The sequence below is a fragment of the Fukomys damarensis genome, unplaced genomic scaffold (assembly GCF_012274545.1).
Source record: "Fukomys damarensis isolate Sample0158 unplaced genomic scaffold, DMR_v1.0_HiC HiC_scaffold_19, whole genome shotgun sequence".
In the NCBI taxonomy this organism is placed as follows: domain Eukaryota; kingdom Metazoa; phylum Chordata; class Mammalia; order Rodentia; family Bathyergidae; genus Fukomys; species Fukomys damarensis.
The window spans coordinates 27,316,028-27,334,941 of record NW_022900931.1 but is presented as its reverse complement, the minus strand read 5'-3'; positions in this window follow the sequence as shown (position 1 = coordinate 27,334,941).

Here is an 18,914-nt window from a genome sequence, read left to right as displayed (position 1 = left end):
GGTCTAGTCCTAGAAGTGACCTGAATTGTTCTTCACCACATCTCATTGCCAGAGCCAGTCCATGGCTCCACCTTACTGCACACGAGCTTTGAAACCAAATGGCTGGGAGGAGGAGCTGGGCTTGGAGAACTCAACAGCAGAGCCTCTGTCCCCGCTCCTGAGGCCCTGGGAGGTGGCGGGTTAGGGGCTGGTGGTCAGGCGAGGTCTTCGTGGCCTCCCTTATGGACAGGGCCTGAAATCAGTGCCTCCCGGGTGACCCAGAGCTGCTTCACTGAATGGCTACCCTTGGTGGGGTCGCAGCCCAGGCTGTGAGTCCGGGAGAGGCCCGTGAAGCTGCGACTTTGTGGTTGAGCCTCTGGAGAGGGGCTCCACCGTGAGTCCTGTGTGGCCACTCATCCAGGTGACTCAGGCGGCGACACCAGAAGCAGTCGGGGCCTGAGCTGCGGGCATTGAAGAGGCTTTGTTGGCCTCTGACGGCCTGCAAATTGCACGTGTTTTGTAAGGCGAGGAGACAAAGGCAGAGACAGAGGGGTTCCCAGTCCTCTCATTTCTACAGGGCACTCAGGAGTGTCCAGTGCGGATTTTACAACCTTGCTGCCAAATGTTACCCAGGGAAGACTGCAGCCTTCGTTCCTCCTCCACCCACCCTGGCCTTCCCGGACTGCCTTATGTTCCCAACGCGGGTTCCAGTGCATTCACGCACGGAATGTCCTACTTAGGGCAGTAAGTCATGGCCAGTCTGCCTGGAGAGGACTCACGCTTGGCCTTTGTCCTGCCCCGGTGACCACATGCCTGAGGACAACAGAGGTATGGATTCTTAGTTCTTGTTTCCAGGCCCATGAAGATCAGTGACATTCCCAAAGCCACACAGAGCCTGTAGCTTCATTCCAACACAGATGTATGGATTTGGGGTGTCTCTTCCTCCTCTCTGTTGTATATGAGGTCTCCAGGGCCCCTAACTTAATGTATGTCCACCTAGTCCACATCAGACGAGATTCTGGAGGATGACCCAAAGTCAGCAAACAATACCCCCAAGGACCTGTGTGTGCTTAGTTTATAGAGATTAAGAGTTTTCTGGACTCTCTGATGCTAAGGATAACATTTCTGCTGCATGAAGAAAGAGCAAGATGGAAACCCCAGTTGGCTGAAGACAAAGCCAAAGAGGGGCTGGGTCAGGGCCCTCTGGACAAGGGGCCAGAAGTGTGTGTAAGCAGAGTGACTAATGCTGCCCCAACGCTGCATGTCAGCCAGCTGAGCTCTCCACACATCCTGCCCACCTGGGCTGTGGTTCTGTGCCTCACTTGGAAGGTTCTACACCTGGCTTGGGACCAGTGGGTGAGCTTGGTCTGAGCTCTCGGCAACCTAGAGCTTTTTCCATGGCGCTTCCAGGACCAGAGAAGCACAGAGCCATCCAGGTCCACACTCCCCTCCTCCTCTTCTGGCCTGACTTCTTTGGGCCTTGAATATATAGATCCAAGCTTATTTTGTGGAAACACAGTCTCTTTGGACCTGGATGGGACTTCTGAGTTCACCCAACAGTCCCGTGTGTGTTACACTGTATCCCGAGGAGGTGCAAGATGTCAGGGACTTAAGAAATGACTATCACTCCTCAGTTACAGAGGTGATACACATTAGAGATCAATTAAATGTGTGTTAAAATCATAGCAACTACTGTGCAAACCTACTAAGACAAGGCAAGCAGTAAGGAAAACCAAGTCAATTTAAGGAAGAATGTCAGCAATATTAGCGATGGCTTGCCAATATGGCCAGAGAGTCCGAGCGATACAGTGAACAAACTTCGGAGAAGTCTGGCCCAAATTAAGGAAAGAGTTGCTCCAAGACTAGAAGTGTAGGGCCACAGCTCCCCAGATGCGTTTGCTAAAAACACAGCCAGGCACTGCTGTCTGTGAAGTTCAGCTGCTGCTCCCTCCTCCCCCCACTGAGGGCCAGGTGCTCAGCCTTCACCCCTCAGGACACCCCTGCCCTAAGGAGCACACACTTTCATTTTGGGGATCTGAGAAAGGAAGGTCAGGTTTGCAAGCACCCTCAAGGATCCTCGGGGTGGCCTGGACGTTGCGGGAAAAGTGAAGCAAACCTTTCTGCCTGCTCTTTACACAAAGCCATGTGTGAAGCCAGAAGCCGTAGGGTGCTTTACAAATGGATCTCTAGCTACTGCGGGGCTGCTGCCCGCAGTGCGCTGCCTTGGTCCCAGCACCGTGACCAGGAGCCAGGTGACAGTCACGGGAGGAAGGAACTCTACCAGTGCAGTGTGGCTGTTGGCTCACTGGGCGGAGCCCTTCTCTACCTGCTCCCAGGCGCCTCGCCCCACCCACACAGAGCTATAAATACCAGGAGGCAGAAGGCTGGCGCTGGCTGGGCCTAAGAGCAGTCTTCCAGGCCTGCTTGGCCTCTAGGCACCAGATGGATGTGTATGCCCCAGGCTGGCCTCGTCCGTCAGCACCCACTGTCCATGGGCCTGCATCTGCGGGCCGCACCCCAGGGCTGCACCCTAAAGCCCCATCCATAGGCCCCATCCAAAAGCTGCACCCCAGGACACCATCCTAGGTCCCCATCCCAGGGCAGCATCCTCTGGCAGACCAGGGCTCATAGGAACCTGCACACAGGCACGTCTGAACGCCTCTCAAACTGTCTAGCTTTGGGCCAGGCCTTCGATGTACAGAACCCAAGACAAAGACAGACCTTAGTGGAGGAGAACAAACCAGGGGAAAAGCCCAAGGAAGTGGCCTGCGTTACTGACACCTTAAAGCTGAACGTGAAGGATGGAAAAATACAGCGGAGCAAATGATAAGTAAAAGAGAGGGAGGGCAGATAAATATTAGTCCCCATAAGACTTCGAAAAAGACATCTTTGCAGATAGTTATTCTTTAATCACCAAATGAATAATTCCTGAGTAAGATACAGTAACTGTGAGCCACGCTTCACATAAAAGTTCACACCAGCACTGCAAAATACAACTGTCACTAGCACTGAAAGGGAGTGTTGACAATTTCACACACCTTTCTAGCCGGCAAAAAAATAAATAGCACAGAAAGATTTGAACAACATGATTAATGGCCTTTGCCCAGCACATAGTATAGAATCTTTTACTCCAAAATTAGAGAAGTCAGTCTTTCCAATTAAACACATGACAATTGCCAACCTTACTATGGTTTTCATTTTTCTTTAAATTGGTATTTCTTTTTTAGTTTCCAGGGACTGTTTCTACTATTTCTACTTCTTTGTAGATAGTAAGTACAAATTGATGGACTTCTGTCTTTTTATGTGTTAGTTATTATATTCCTTTCTAAGATACTTTTATTAAATATATAAGTAATACACATTTTAACAGTGCACCTATTTCCCAGAATTTCCTTGAGTACCACCAGGGATATTTATTAAAAATTTTTCAAATGCTCATGTTAATGAGGTAAAAACCTATCTCCAAAGGTTATAAAAGAACAGTGATCAAATCTAGTGGAACTGGGAAAAGCAAATAATAAAAGATTGGAGCAAAATTAATAAAGAAATATAAATAAAAATAAATGACTGAAAGAGTTGGCTCTTTGGAAAAAGTAACAAAATTAAAAATCCATAGGCAATGTTGATGAAGTAAAAAAGCACATGGAAACAAAACATGAATGAAAACTGAGAATTCCTTTTATAGCAAAGGTTTGTATGAATACATCTGAAAACCTAGATGAAATATAACTTATCAAGACTGAGTGAAAAAAGATCACAAGAATAGCCCAAAAACTATTAATGAAAATATATCCATAGTTTTAAAATTCCCTATAAAATAAATAAAACAAATCACAATAAAATGCTGTGCTCAGATAGTTTTATTATGAAATACAGCAAATATTTAAGGAAAAACTCCTATCTTATCCTAACCTCTTTAGAAGAAAAAGAGGAAAAGTATTCATCTTGACAGCAAATTATGCTGTTATAAGACACAAATTAGGGGCAATCTCACAAATAGATGCAAATAGCCTAAATGAAATACTCTTCAGCCAAATCCATTAATGTATTAGAGAAATACACTGTAGCCATGTTGAATATATCCCCCAAATTTAAGAATAGTTAATGAAAGCATTACTAATTTAACTATGTTAACAAGTGAGAGTAATAGACTATCATCATCTCAGAGATATAGAAATAATATTTCAAAATTGTTTAATTCAAATCTAATTATTTCAAAATTCAATTGTATTAATTGTTAATAAAGAAATCTTAATAAACTAAGAATTGAAGGGGATTTCTCTAATCTGATAGAGGATGCCCACCAAAAATCCACAGCAAAATCTAACAGTATGACCTTACTGGGCGTGGTGGTGCATACCTGTAATCCCAGCACTGGTGAGGCTGAGGCAGGAGGATCACCAGGAGTTTGATGTCAGCCTGGGCTACATAGTGAGTTCAAGCTCAGCCTGAACTACATAGCAAAAAATTTGTCTCAAAAAACAGTGCAATCTAAGAAAAAAATCATTTTAAAGATCAGAAACAAGATTGGGATGCCTATTACTGTCACTTCTATTCAGCATGGTTCTTACATGGAAAATAATAAAAGAAAAAGGATTGGAAAGGAAGAGAAAAAAGTCTGTCATTATCACAGATAAACAGTTGTCAGCATAGAAAATCAAAATGTAGACCAAACCTTAAAATAAAAAGAATTCACTGGGGACACTGGATATAAGACGAGTACACAAAAAGCTAGTACTTATGTGTCATCAGCAACCAGCAGCGACTCATCTGTGCTTTTCTGGAGAACTGGACCCTCCAGAGCACCTGGGAAGCTGCGAGGATTGGCCACAGACATATCTCATTGGTAGACCGAGCGTGGCCAGGTGGGAAAAACAGGTTGCACACAGATACGACACCAGAGTACAGACAGAGCGCAGAAACACTCTACGGGTGGTGGGAGCCTTCCAGGGCACTGGCGACCCTGGGACAGAGGGACAGAAGGGAGGTGAGCGTGTATACTGTGCAGAACTCAAGGGCTCTTATTTTAAGAGAAAGAAAGGGTGTAGGTATCAGTGGTAGGCAGCTCATGCGCAGGGCTCAAGGCTTAATCTTTAATGCTGCAAAAATGGCAAAATGTTAACATCTATTTAATGTCAGGGGCCGTTGCATTATTTCCTTACCTTTTGGGATGCTGTGAGCATTCCACGATGACATTTCAGAAGGAAGACTCTCTCGAGGGCAAACCTTGAGGCAGTAGGCAGATGATGGAGACAGGACACCGTCACATTCTCTCCTGTCGGCAGAAACCCCCAGTGGAGTTCAAGTGCAGTGTGTGTGTGTGTGTGTGTGTGTGTGTGTGTGTGTGTGTGTGTGCACGTGCACCCAAGAAACCATACAGGCTTAAAGGAATAAATCACTTGGGCTTCTCAGCAGTCTTCTACCACAGAACACAGACAGTTTGAGCTTCCTTAGATTAAACAGACTTGCTTCCTGGTGGGATCCCCCACCCGCTTCACCTCACGAGAGCTCGTGGTTAGCAGGGAGACTACTGCAGCCTGCATTCTGCAGCTGGGGCATTGTGCTTTTGTTTAAGACTAACATAGATGTTGATAAACATAATCTAATGGAACCGGTTTTGGGACAGTGGCCACTGAAGAAAACTCTCAGTGAGAAGAAAATTAGGGCGAAAAACAAAGAAAGAAACTTACGCTCGGTTTTACTTCCTTGCTCTCAGTATTGGATTAAAAATGATGATGCTATAAAATTCCAGAGAGTAGGCAGGGAGGGCAGGATGGTTTGGAGGTATGGCTCTTGGATTCTCTTACCTATGAATCTCCTTTGAAATGTCTTTCCCAGGACAAAACACAGTCCCAGGAAGATAAACGAGCTGGTGCCCATGGGTGGTGCCGAGTCTCTCAGAAGAAAGAACAATATAAAGGGAATGCGAAGCGTTGTAGTCCAGGTGTCCGACACGGCTGCACACACTCCTTGTTTTGCAGGTTCTTGAGGTTCATTCCTGTGAGCAGCTTTTTCTTTTTTCTTGCCAAGTGATTAATTTTCTTCTCTTTCTCCTTTGTTGGAAATTTCATGCTGCAAATGATGATTGCTGGACGCAACCTTGGTCATTCGTAAGAGGGGAGGAGACGTCCAAGGTTCGTCAGCTCAGGTCACTTGTCCCCTGGCAGTGCTGTCCACAGCCCTGTGGGACTGAGGCTGACCCACTTTCTTTGTAAAAGTGAGAGGAAAAAGGAAGGCACTAACCCAATAGCCATTCCAGGTCTAAAACTCTTTCCTCCCTGAGCAGCCCCAAGGGAAACAAAATGGGATGGAATGGAAACTCTGCAGAGGATGAGTCTTCCTACAGTGCAGAGGCCTGGAGCCGTGCAGAGGAACTACTCTGAGGCTGCAGCTACTCTGGAATGGCCTGGTCATGGACACACAGAGAGTGCTGGTACTAAACGGTCTGATCCAGAGAACAGCATGTGTCAATGTGTGTGCAAGGCACTTTGAAACTGACGCTCCAAACGTGGGTGTGCAGAGTTGAGCGACCACACTTAAGACGGACTGCCGACACACTGGGGTGGTGGCCAGCAGCGAGGGAGGGGTCACGTGACTCGAGGGGCACAGGTAGAGAGAGGAAGAGTGGCCAGGAGGAGGAGGAGAAGGACCAACAAGATGAGCGCATGCTGTCATCTTGAGCTCCCTTCAACGTGGCCTTGGAGGGGCAGTGCCGTCACAAACCCGGTCTGTGCTTCCCCTTTGCTGAGTACTCTCCCTTCCTGCTTCTGCTGGTGACTTTCTTCTGCATGTCCCCTGGACATCGCCCTGGACTGTGAGGGGCTGGGGGTGTGAGGCAAAGCCGGGCCAGTGCTCCAGGCTCCAGGCCCCTGGCTAGTCCAGTGGTCCTGGGCACCGCCTGATCCTCTGAAAGGAAGCAACACCAGTGTAAGTCCGAGCGACCCTAAAGTTCCCCTGAGCTCTTGATTCTGCTGCCCCCGCAGTGTGCTCTGGGAGTTTGGCTCTCCATGGAGGGGAGAGGGTGTTTTGTCCACAGCCTGTGGCAAAGCAGAGGGTTCCCTGTGAGCGGCCTCATAAAGCCCAAGCCCCCATGTGCACTGCTGCAGCAGCCTGCAGGTGCCCAGGGCTGCAGCCTCCTCAGGACGTAGCACACGGGGGCCCTAGCACACGTCACGGCCACCCTCGCATCCCGAGGGCTGAGTTCTCCCTTGAGCACATAGACCGCTCCACGAAAGGCTTGCAGTGGTGAAGAAGACAGCTGGCTTCTGTGCTCAGAGGCTTTCTTCCCGCAGTGCTGCAGAGAGCCTGTTCTGAGGAATCAAAAGCAGGCCTGACCCGCTGGTTCTGCCACACCTGAAGAGTAAAACCTGTTTTCAGAGGCACATGGGCTCCTTAGAATACAAACAAGGAGCCAGCTCAGGTGCCTAAAATAAACAGACAGAAAAAAAGGGGAATGTGGATTGGCCCCAACCCCAGTACACCTAGATTCAATGCTTTTTCCTACCACAATACCTGAGAACCGAGTCTTTCAATGTGGAAGTGCTTCACAACGTTTCCAAGGCATTTGCTGTAGAACACGACTGCTTGTGGCTGCCCGGTGTGGCTGAGACACACGCAGTGGGTGTTGCAGTCGCAGAAGTGCACTCCTCTGCTTCCTGGCCGCCGGGCAGCGACCTGCTCTCCTCCTCCACATCATTTCTGCTCAGAGCCAGCGAGCCACGATCTGAGTCCCCTCAAACTTGCTGGGGATCAGAGCTGGGCTGTGTGCATGCCAGGTGAAGCCTAGCACAGACCTGCACCCAAGCCCCAGGGCTGGTTCTGAAGGCGGAAGGCCGGGGCTGGAAGAGAATTCATCATGAAATGTGCTGGAGACGGAGACAGGAGTGGCGTGGCTCACTCGGCCTCCCTCACAGGAGAGAACTGGGCCCCGGAGGCCTTCCTGGGCCCTGAGCCCCGTATGGCAGCGCGCAGTGCCCATGCTGTCCTGACGAGATGCAAGAGGGGTCAGATCACCCAGGCAGTGTCCTGGCTCCAAGGCAGCCACCCTGGGCCTGGCCAGCCCCTAGAGAAGCTGCCGGGGAAGACAGGAAGGAGATTAACAATCCAGGGAAGGGACATGAAACAGCACACAGCTGCTCTGAGTCTTGGTAAATCAGGGTTATTCAGAAAGCAGAGTGGTGACCACCAGGAACTGTCTGCCGAGAAATGGGAAGTCATTCTTCAAGACGTATGGATTTCATTTCTGCATGGTGGAAGTAATGGTAGCAGCCATGCAACATTATGAATGTGCCCAGGGCCACCAAATTGTACCCTTAACAGTGGCTAAAATGAGCTGAGCATGGTGGTGCACACCTGCATTCCCAGCATTTGGGAGGCTGAGGCAGGAGGATCACCACAAGTTCAAGGCCAGCCTGGGCTACACAGTGAGTTCAAGACCAGTCTGAACTACATAGCAAGACCCTGTCTCAAACAAACAACAACAAAAAGGTTAAGATGGTAACTCTGATGGTACTTGAGCTCTATGTAACTTTTAAAAAGTCACTACCTGGGCTAGGGTTTAGCCCAGTGTGAAGAGTGCTGGCCTAGCATGCAAGAAGCCCTGGGTGAGGGTCCCAGCACTGCAAAAATTTTTCTTTCAAAAATTAAGCCAGGTGCCACCCACATACCCATGACTGCAGTTCCTGCTAAGCAGGAGGCTAAAGCAGGAGAATCACTTGGGCCCTGAGCTCCAGGCCACCTTTGGCAACATAGAAAGACACTTCCCCACCATCAGAAGAAAGAGAAAAGGAGTCAGGGAGAGAGGGAGGAAAGGGGTGAAGGGACCGTTTTCATTACATAGTGCAGGGCCGGGGATGTAGCTCAGGGATGCCGCCACCTGCCTCGCAAGCACAAGGTCCTGAGTTTGACCCCCGGAACCAAAACAAAAAAACAAACCAATAGTCAATAAAAAGTGACTGAAAATAAATGCAAAAGGTTAATTTTCATGACTCCTTGGCTTGGCAAACACAGCAGTCATAAAAGGTGTTCTCGAAACAATCAGGGGACTCCTAACAGCCTGGGGTGCCAGCCACAGTAGGCAGTGCTGTTTGGGGTCTCCCCCGACAGCCCTCTGCCCATATCCAGCTCACGACCTTGCTGTCGCTCCACCTCCTCCTGCCATGGTGCCAGGCTTGGGGCTGTTCAGGGTCCAGCCCAGGCCCGCGACTCCTGTGACCGCCTCTGAGGTCTCCCACAGAGCTTGCTTTTTGCTCCCCCAAACCTCCCTGGCTCCTCTCGGGTCTGTACCGTGTTATTGGTTCAGCTCTCCCTGATCGGTATTGCAGGTTGTGCTTAGTCAGATTTTAATTTCATGTAGGGCCTGGGTTAGAGATTTACGTTAATAAGAGCACTGTGCACATTAAACCAATGACTGCACTAACACTAGTATTTTCCATTGGCTTTAATATCAATATCAGTCATGTAAAAGGTGCGATAAAAGATACAGTGAATATCTAAAGTTTTTAAAAACATTTATTACAGTAAAGGACACATTGCCACCAGTCTCCTTCAAAATCCTGCCCCATGTTAAACATACGCACCCCATCATTCCACTTCCCAAAGCTGTTGCACAGTCGTGGCTGCCTCGAAGTCCTGAATCAATCCAAAATGTTTGCTTTTGGGGTCGTTTTGACTCTGGGGAACAGCCAGAAGTTGCTTGGGGCCAGATGCGGTGGATGAGGCGGATGAGGACACAGCATCACATTTCCGTAGGAACCTGCTTTAGCTTTGGAAGATCCCAGGCAGCAGCAGCATCCACCAAATTTCTGATCTCACTTTGTAAAAACCCTCACAAAAGAGCACTTCTGGAACTGCTTCAGAAAGTAACAAGGGCCATGGGATAAGTGTGTTCGAAGCAAGGGAAAGTGTTATGAGGGGAAGTAACTGCAATGTGTCTTTTACTGTAATCCATTTTTAAAACTTAAACATTCACTGAATATTTCCATCACATCTTGTGTATGTGCATCGGGCAATCTTTATCTTCCCATTCTCCAGTCGGTAAAACAGAGTCGCCGAGTTGCAGTGACTCTCCCAAGGCTGCACAGAGAGTCCCTGACTTCTGAACGAGCTCTGCAGGGAGAACTGTGTTCATGGACGTGCTGGAGAGCCGACGGGCAGTCTCACACGGCGCGCCTGGGACAGCCCACCACTCAAATGCCTGTCATCCTGGGCTCACTGTGCCGACGGATGGCCGCAGAGTTAGGAAGCAGCCCGAGGAACCTGTCCGAGCTCCCCTGCATCAAAACGGAAATGATGCCACCACAGTCGAGAGCACCAGGGCTCTGTGAGAATGGAGCAACTTGAGTCGCAGGGCAGGCGGCAGGGCCAGGTGGGGCCAGAGGAGCCCAGGGAGAGGCTGCTTTTGAGCAGGGTCCTGACGGGTGAGGGGGTGAACAGGAGGAAAGTGGGTGCTGCAGGAGGGAGCCATGAGGAAGGTGGACACGGACAGACTGGGCACACAGTGGGTCCGCAGGATGTGCTAAGAGGAGACAGGAAGGAAGTGTCGAAGTCTGCTGTCCCGTCCCGGTGTGGAGACACAGCACGTGGCCATCGGGGGCAGGGGCCGCCGGCAGAGTGCTCCTCCCAGCACAGTCATCACTGCCACCTTCCCCCGAGGGGACCCCAGACCGTGGCTGCCTGCGTCTTGACAGCAAGGCCCTCGCAGTGGAGTCAGATGTCTATTTCACCACCACCTAGGAAGCCAATCTGTCCAGCCATCTCCCTAACCACACTCGCAGCTCCTGAGCACAAACACAGGGAATTAGGGGAGAACAGCGTGGAGCAGCAGTCAGGAGACTGGGGCTCTGTCTCAGCGGCACCCTGAGATGGTGTGGCCCTGGGCAAGTCACTCCATGGCCACGCCTGCAGGCCTTGGCGTCCCTCGTGGTCAGGCAAGGAGAGCAACCTCTGCCTCACCTCAGCACCTTGAGGCTCCGGAGGGGGGAAGATGCACACAATGGCGGGTCCCAAGTAACTGGAAAGCTTGTTTTCCGCGTCTGTAGTCTTGAGTTCACTCCCTCTTGCTGGCTCCTAACCAAATCGCTAAGCTGAACCAGCTGCTTCATTCATGATCACTCACAATGTCTTCTGCCCTGGCGGCCGGACCTGAGGGTAAACCGAGGCCCCACAGGAGGGACTCTGTGTGGTGTGACTGGCCTCACGGATTTATGCCATCAGTGACATTCGGGTCCCACACACACTTGGCCTAAGGAGTCTGATGCGGCCACTCTCCGAGCAAGTAAAACCCACGTGAGCCTGCTCTTCTCCCACTCTACGCGGCCAGCTTCCCTAGCACTGCAGCCTAGGGCACTGTTTGTTTGCTCCAGTGCTTCCATTACTAACCCAGAGGCTGAGGGCCCTCTTCTCTGGAGGCCCTTCGTCCCATGGGAGAGCCGCGGGACCCTGTCCAGGAGCACTGCAGTCTGAGTCTCCCTCAGCTTGGCTCGCTCCAGAGCTCCTGCGGCTGCCTGCCTCTGAGTGGGAAATACCTCTCCGGTGGGGCCAGTAGAGCCATCCGGGAGGTTTTACTGCTGCCGCATCCAGGAATCAGGTGCCTGGAAAAATATGCTGACAGAGGAAGCTGGGATCATCTGAGCCAGGAAAAGGCTTCTGTGCAAAGGCCAGGCACAGGGGGTGGCTGTGTGGTGCTGGGCTGGCATGGAGCCTGAAGTTGGCATGGCCGGGGAGGGGAAGCAAGGAGAGCTGCCAAGAGGTCTCCCGGGAGGGAGGGCTGGGGCCTTGGAGAAGGGGAGCTCCCTGGGCTGCAGCCTCCTGCATGGGACATTGTAGGAAATGTTTTATTTTGGAGAATTTGCAGGGTACACCATGGAGACGGTGGGGAAGATTCTAATGAGCCTGTGCTCACCTTCAACAGCTACGGACTCAGAGCTACCCTGGTTTCTGCTCATCCACACTGACTTTCCCCGACACCCAGCTCCACAGGGTTTCATGGAAGCAAATCCTGCGTGACCTTTCCTGCAGCCGCAAGTACTTCACTACCTGCATATATGAAAGAGGACTCCGTAAGCTACTACACCATCGCCATTCAGACAACATTCCATGATATAAAAATACATTTTCAAGTTTCTCTGACTGTCCTCTAATTGTTCTTGATATTTTGAACAATCTGAGATTAGAATTAAAACTAATAGTGAAAAAGAGAGAAGAAGGGCAAGAGGGGAGAAGTTATCCAGCACATATTTACTGAATATTTCTGACATATACCAGGCTCTTCCTGGTTCCCGGGGCTCTGCCCCTCATTGGAGGAGATGAGAAAAATTAAGACAGAGCGGGTATGTCTCTTGCCCAGAGCCAGTCCACTCCTAAGTCCTAAAGATGGAATGGCTCCAATTCAGGTCAGTTTGGTTCCGAAGACTGCCTCTTTTTCCACACCACATTGCATCTCACATAATTAAATTATTTACCAAGGACTCTTGAAAGACCCCCCACCCCCACCATAAGACCCAGCTGGAAAATAGCCTTGAAAACTGCAGATCAAAAATGCCCGCCCATCAGCCTGTCCTCACCTCCCCTGCCGTCACTGTTCTCGTGCTCTGTGGCTGTTTCCTAGGCAGTTGAGACTCAGGTGAGCCAGGCATAGGCTGACTGGGGCTGGCATTTTTGATCTGCAGTTTTCAAGGCTGGGTATTTTCTGGCTCAGTCTTATTTCCACCTAAACATGGAGGAAAAGGAGTAGAGATAGAAGAGTATAATCCTATAGTTATCAAATGTAGTAAAGTAAAATTTCTTCGGAGGCAGATATTTCTGGATCTGAATATCAATTCTACAGCTGAGTGAACGAGGAGCTCTTTACTTCCCTGCAACCTGCCTTCCTCATCAAAGAAGTGGGAAGGGCCAAGGGTTTAAATAAACAACTCAAACAAGAGTGGTCCTTTACTACCTTTATATCTAAAGAATGGGGACAGAGGAGAAAGAAAGCAAGAGGCCATCAATATGTCGGCCATCTCTCTGCAGACTGGCTTTTGGGAAGCACAATCGGGATAGGACGATTGCCAAGGGTGGCAAGGGTGAGGAGGTGAAGGAGGGGTCAGGGCCCAGGCAGGCCCCGCTCATGCCTCCCTTCCCAGCGGCAGGGGCAGAGGTGGGGCAGGAAGACTGCCCAGTGTGCTGCTGGGAGTCATAGAAGTGGCAGGTGAGGGCAGAGCTGCTCGGGCAGGGAATAAGATGAGATGGGTGGGACTTTAAAAATTTAGATGGTAACTGAGAGCTGTTCTTGTTCCTTTTACGTAAGTTTTGCTCTCTATGTTGATGGTGCTATGGGAGAGTTGGGGTAGTAAAACGGTAACTATAGTGACATTATAGTGTGATCGCACACCCATCATCCCTCAGAGTTACTGTGATCTTTTTCAGGAGGAGCTGAAATACGCGCATGTAGCGCAATTCCCTAGTGCAGCGCAAATTTATTACACCAAGTTGTCCATTAGAGTTCGCCACTGACTGGTTCACACATCTGCTCTGTATCTTCCGACTTTCATCTGCCCGGCTCCTCCCCATTTCCTGGCCTCAGCCCCCTGGCTGTCTCTGCTTTATTCTCTGCCCAGAGATACTCCTAAACAGGAAAATATTTGCTCAGAACTTCCACAGGAGTGTGAATTGGACTGTGGGGTGCCAGACAGACTGTGCAGAAAGGGACAGCAACACCAAGACACACAGTAGATGCTACCAATACTAAAGAGAGTCTTAGGGTCCTGGGAGGATAGATCCTTTATAGATTTGTGCTCCAATTTGTAACCCCGAAATTGCAATGTGCTGGTGTTAAAGTCTTCTGGTCTTCAGGGAACAGTTATCTTCCTGATGTCCAAAACCATGCTGACCAACCACGGACCCTTTGGAGAAACCCACTGATCAAAGCCAAACCCTGTCCACAAGCAACTGCAGACACAAGCAGTGATGTATGAAAAAGATGTTGCCAAAAGAATGCCCTTTATCCTTGGCCTCAAAGATTCCCCATAAAACTCTTTTGCAAGGGTAGGAAATGGAGCACAGTAAAACACACAAAAAGGGAAACAGGGCAGGATGCATGAGAACCAGCAGAAACAGCAAATAGTAGAAATTGACCATAAAGATGTTAGATATGGGAATTATCAGACACAAGTAACAAAAGAACCATGCCTTATTTCTGAATTAAAAGTACAGAAGCATGAGATTGTAAGAGATGAACAAATTGTGAGAGTAACCTAGAAAATTGGGGGAAAAAAAAAACCAACGAAAAGATTAGCAGGGTAAGTAGAGTCTACACAGCAATCTATGATATATTTCAAAATAGCTAGAAAAGGAGCAAACATAAAAATAATTAATATTCGAGGAAATGGATATGCTATAATTTGATCATTATTATACACATTTATCATTACTGTACTATAAGTACAAACAAGTCAAAACATATAAAACTAGATTTTTCTTTAAGTAAAAATCATTTCTAGAAGTGAAAAATACACCAACTAGAAATAACACTCAATCCATGGGATTAAAGAGCAGAATGCACTCCAATGGAGGGTGAATTTATGAACCAAAAGATAAGTTAATAATTCAAAATTTGAAAGAGTGAGACTAAATTTTGGAAACAATAGAGAATGAAATTTGAAAGATACAGTTCTAGAAGAGTAGGGATAGAACAAGGCATAGACATCACCTGAAGAAAAAGAGTCCAAGGAAGAACATCAGCCCACAGATCCAAAACACCGATAGATTTCACAAGATGGGCACACAGAGTTAAACAGCATCTGGATTCACTGGCAAGGCCACAGTGGATTGTATGGGGCAGCTACCTGTAGATCCAATGGAGTTACTGAACACCTTCAGGGCAAAAACTTCCTAAACTTTTTGAATGAGATGACCATTAACATTTCCATGTCCCTGAAACCGACCTTTAGACTCAAAGCAAACAGTAGCTCCACAGTTTTTGTTTTTATGAAATTTGACAAAATGTGCACAAGTCAGTGTGAGTCCAGGGAGTGACAGGACCCCCTCCCTGAAGAAGAGGCGCTGAGAATGTGCAGGCTCCTGGGGACAGAGGGGAACGGCATACCCATCAGAGTCAAAGTCAGTCCTTACCTCTGAGCAACAGCGAGGCCTCTGACCCTCTTCTGGTCTCTGAGACTCTTCTGGCTCTGGGAACTGAGAGCACTGCGGGTCGAACTCTGCAGTGAGGGGGTGCAGTGAAGACAAATAAGCACTGACTTTGGTCCGAGGGACAGTGTTGAAGAGGGGACCTCGGGCACCTCGAGCATGGCAGGTGGGAGATTCCTCAGGGCTGGGGACGTAGCTGGGCATTGCTCACTTAGCAGAGGTAGATGGACACCGCACAGCTCAGAAGGGACAAACACGCGGGCTCAGTAAGTTAATGACGCTGACACCTGGACTGTAGACCTATCAGGCTGCTGAGAGGGAAGAAGAGATAACGCTACTCCCAGCAGTGCTGAGAGGGTGCTGAGACTGGAGAAATGTGTTCAGTTATTTGGAAAATGATTGTGTTCAATCTCTAAGCTTTTTTTGCAGTGGCTTTGAAGATGAAATTCATTTGTCCAAGCAAAACTATTGAATTCCGTTGTGCTGAAGTCCATAAAATATTCAGTGTTATTGTACACATGAACATTGCTTGCATCCAGTGGCCATTTTTTGTTGTTGTTGTTGTTTTTTTTTTTTTTTGGTTTTTGGAGACAGGGCCTCACTATGTAGTTCAGATTGCTCTGGAACTCACTGTGTAGCCCAGGCTGGTCTTGAACTTGCAGTGATCCTGCCTCAGCCTTCCAAGTGCTGGGATTACAGGCATGCACCACCACGCCTGGCCAAGTGGCTGTTCTTTCTGATGCACTTTAATAAGATCTGGACTCCTGACGGGGTTGTCCGAGCCAACTGTGAGGGGGGAGTCAGAGTCACTGCAGGTCACAAAGCCCCAAGAGTTAAACCATGCATCCTACTGTCTTCAGGCAGGGGAGTAGAAGCACATGTCTCTGAGGACTGAGAAGAGTATAAACCACCCCTCAGAGGCAGGTTAAATAATCCACAGTGCTGCATGGGGTCAGGAACCCGGCTTCCTGGGTCACCTGTGTCATGACACCTGGCTGCAGTGTTCCTTCCTTTTCCTTATGAGGCTAGAAGCAGTCGGTATCACCTTGCTAGTGCTCACTCGCTCGCTCACGGATTACCAAGGGCACAGGCCTCTCATGGTTCCCTCGCTGCTCCTCCCTGTCCTACCTGCCTGCTCCCATCATTCACAGCTCACCAGCGGCTCCACCCGAGCAGCTGCCACCCAGCTGACCTGGTCACCATCCGCGGAAAGATCTTGTGCCTCCCATGTTGACATCCTTGCAATTTCCCTTTCTCTTCCATGCACCTTTCCATTCCCTCTGCAGATCCTTCGAATTCTCCAGATCTGCACAGCTGCCCCAGCTGCCTGCCCTTCCTCACCCCAAGTGCCGCCCAGGAAATGTCAGGGGGCACTGATCCCCTGCCTGCCTTTGCACATGGTCATTTGACATCCAGACAGAAAGACAATAAATTTACTGAGGATATGAATAAAGCCTTTGTTTTTGCCCCTTTCCATAGTAAAAAGACATATGCCTTGAAAGCATTCAATATTGCAAAGACTTAGTTGATATGAATAAAAAGAGGAAACATGCAGGACACTGAGAATGGTTCTTTGTGTGTGTGTGTGTGTGTAAGATGTGAAAAAACAGAATAACAAAATGGGTTTAGGAATTCTATGAACTGGGCCAGAGATTTAGCTCAGTGTTTTTGGTGCTTGCTTTGAAAGCTCAAGGGCCTGAGTTGGATCCCCAGTACCAAAAAAAAAAAAAAAAAAAAAAAAAAATTAGCCTTCATTTGATCTTAGCCACAGGGCTGGGAAGTGACCCCTTTGCTTGATAGGGAGGATAATCAAGCCCTTCCTCATGGACCAATACACTCAGTGAGTAAAATGCATGTCACATAACCAGGAGAATGGAGAGAGGGCGTGTTAAGGAATTCCGCCCCTGTGAAGTCAAGGCAACAGCACTGTGCTTCTGAATAACTTGAGTTTTAAAGAAAATGCATTATTCATGAAAGTGCAGTGCAGCCACTCTGAAACACTGAACATTTCTACTGTTTCCATCTATTACCTGTTGGCAGCAGCACCTGTTGGACAGGCCTAGCCCCTGGAAGCCTAGCACTCCAGGGCAGGTCTTGAGAACCTGACATGGCACTGTCACCTCCATTACAGTCAGCGTGTTATATGCAGAAGTGCAGGGTTCAGGCCCATCGCGGGGCCGAGCAGGATGTCTGGTGGGTGTTTTTGCTAACGCTGTCGTCCTGGGGACTTGTACCTGTGTTGGGCTGAATGGCGACTACACACATGCAGGTGTGTCTGTCACAGTTCTGTGTACTTATATTTTACTTCTCTCTTAGGAGGAATCTGTGAAGTTTAAAAATACGTACAACTCAAAAACACAGAATAAAACCTAGAAGGACATGAGGGCCGAAACCTCCCCTTCCTTCCTACACAGGGGCTGGGAGAAATGCACACTCTGGGGTCCTATGGAAGGGGCCGCAGACCTGGCTCTCAGTGTTGCATAAAGACAGGAAGGCAAATGCAGTCAACTTCCAGAACCATGGAAGACACAGAAGAAGTAATCAACCTGTAAGAGGACCTTGGCTTTCTCTGGCATGAAGACTAAGACTTCTTTGAGGAATTTTCGTCAGGGAAGACACTCCTTAATGCGTAAGAGACTGGGGAATGAGAGCCCTGTTCACCATCGTGAGTGAACAGGGCTGCTTTTCTGTGAGGCAGGATTTTCCTACATTGCAAGCTAAAGACAAAAACACTCCCGTGGGGACCACTCTGTGCTGCCCTCCTATGAGCTCATGGGTTGTCTGGAGTGACCCAAGGGCATCTCAGACGCAGCCTTGTTCTTGGCAAACTTCCTGTGGAGACGGAGATGCTCCACGGCTGCACTGCATGGTGTGATGTTCACACCCTTGTTGGGGGCAGAGGATGGAGGAACAGACGTCCAACTCCTCTCCTGACTCACTGAAATGTAAGCAGCCATGCTGGCTCATGGCTGTGGTGCTGGACAGTGCAGTTCTAGAATAATGTCTGAATGATATCTTTCCAACAACATTGCTCGAGTGTTTCTTGTGACCAAGGCCTGACTTGACAGCTTACAGGTCTACGGGAATACTGAAAGCAGGGGCAAATTCTGGCCCTAGAAACTGGAGAAAATCAGGTAGTAGAGGCCTCAAAGCCCAACACCATGAGACACATATACACTCTTATTAGAGAAAGTCTGGAGATGTAAATAGTCCAGTATATTATTTTTAGTAAGAAATCATTTCAGTCTGTTCTCTGCTGCTATAGCCGAGCACCATTGACTTGGCTATCTATAAAGCATAGAAGTTCATCCTGTCTCATGGTCGAGAGGCCGGAAGGCAATGGCACTTGGAGAAGATCTTCACACTGCTTCATATAATATGGCATGGGGCAAGAAAGAAACCCAGGCAGAGGAAACTGGCCAAACTCAACTTGGTTTGCTCTTTACGGCAGCACTGGGGAGCAAGCCTGGGGCCTCACAGATGCAAAGCATGTGTTCCACCACTAAGCCTCACCCCAGCCCCGATTCACCTTACTACCAGGTGCCCGCAGTGATGCCCAGCCACCCTCACCCCATACCAGCTGTGGCCCACTCACTTGTACTGTGACAGTGGCGGTGACTTCCCCACGTGTTTCTGAGGGATGTTCTAGCCAGAGTAGAAGTGACGGTCTGTGCTCTTGTGCCTAATGTGTTTTATACTTTATAGACCTACATTATCACTTCAGTATCTTTTCACATTTACCAATTCTGTCAACTTTCTTTTCTGTTCAACAGATGACCTTTTTTTTTTTTTTTTTTTTTTTTTTTTTA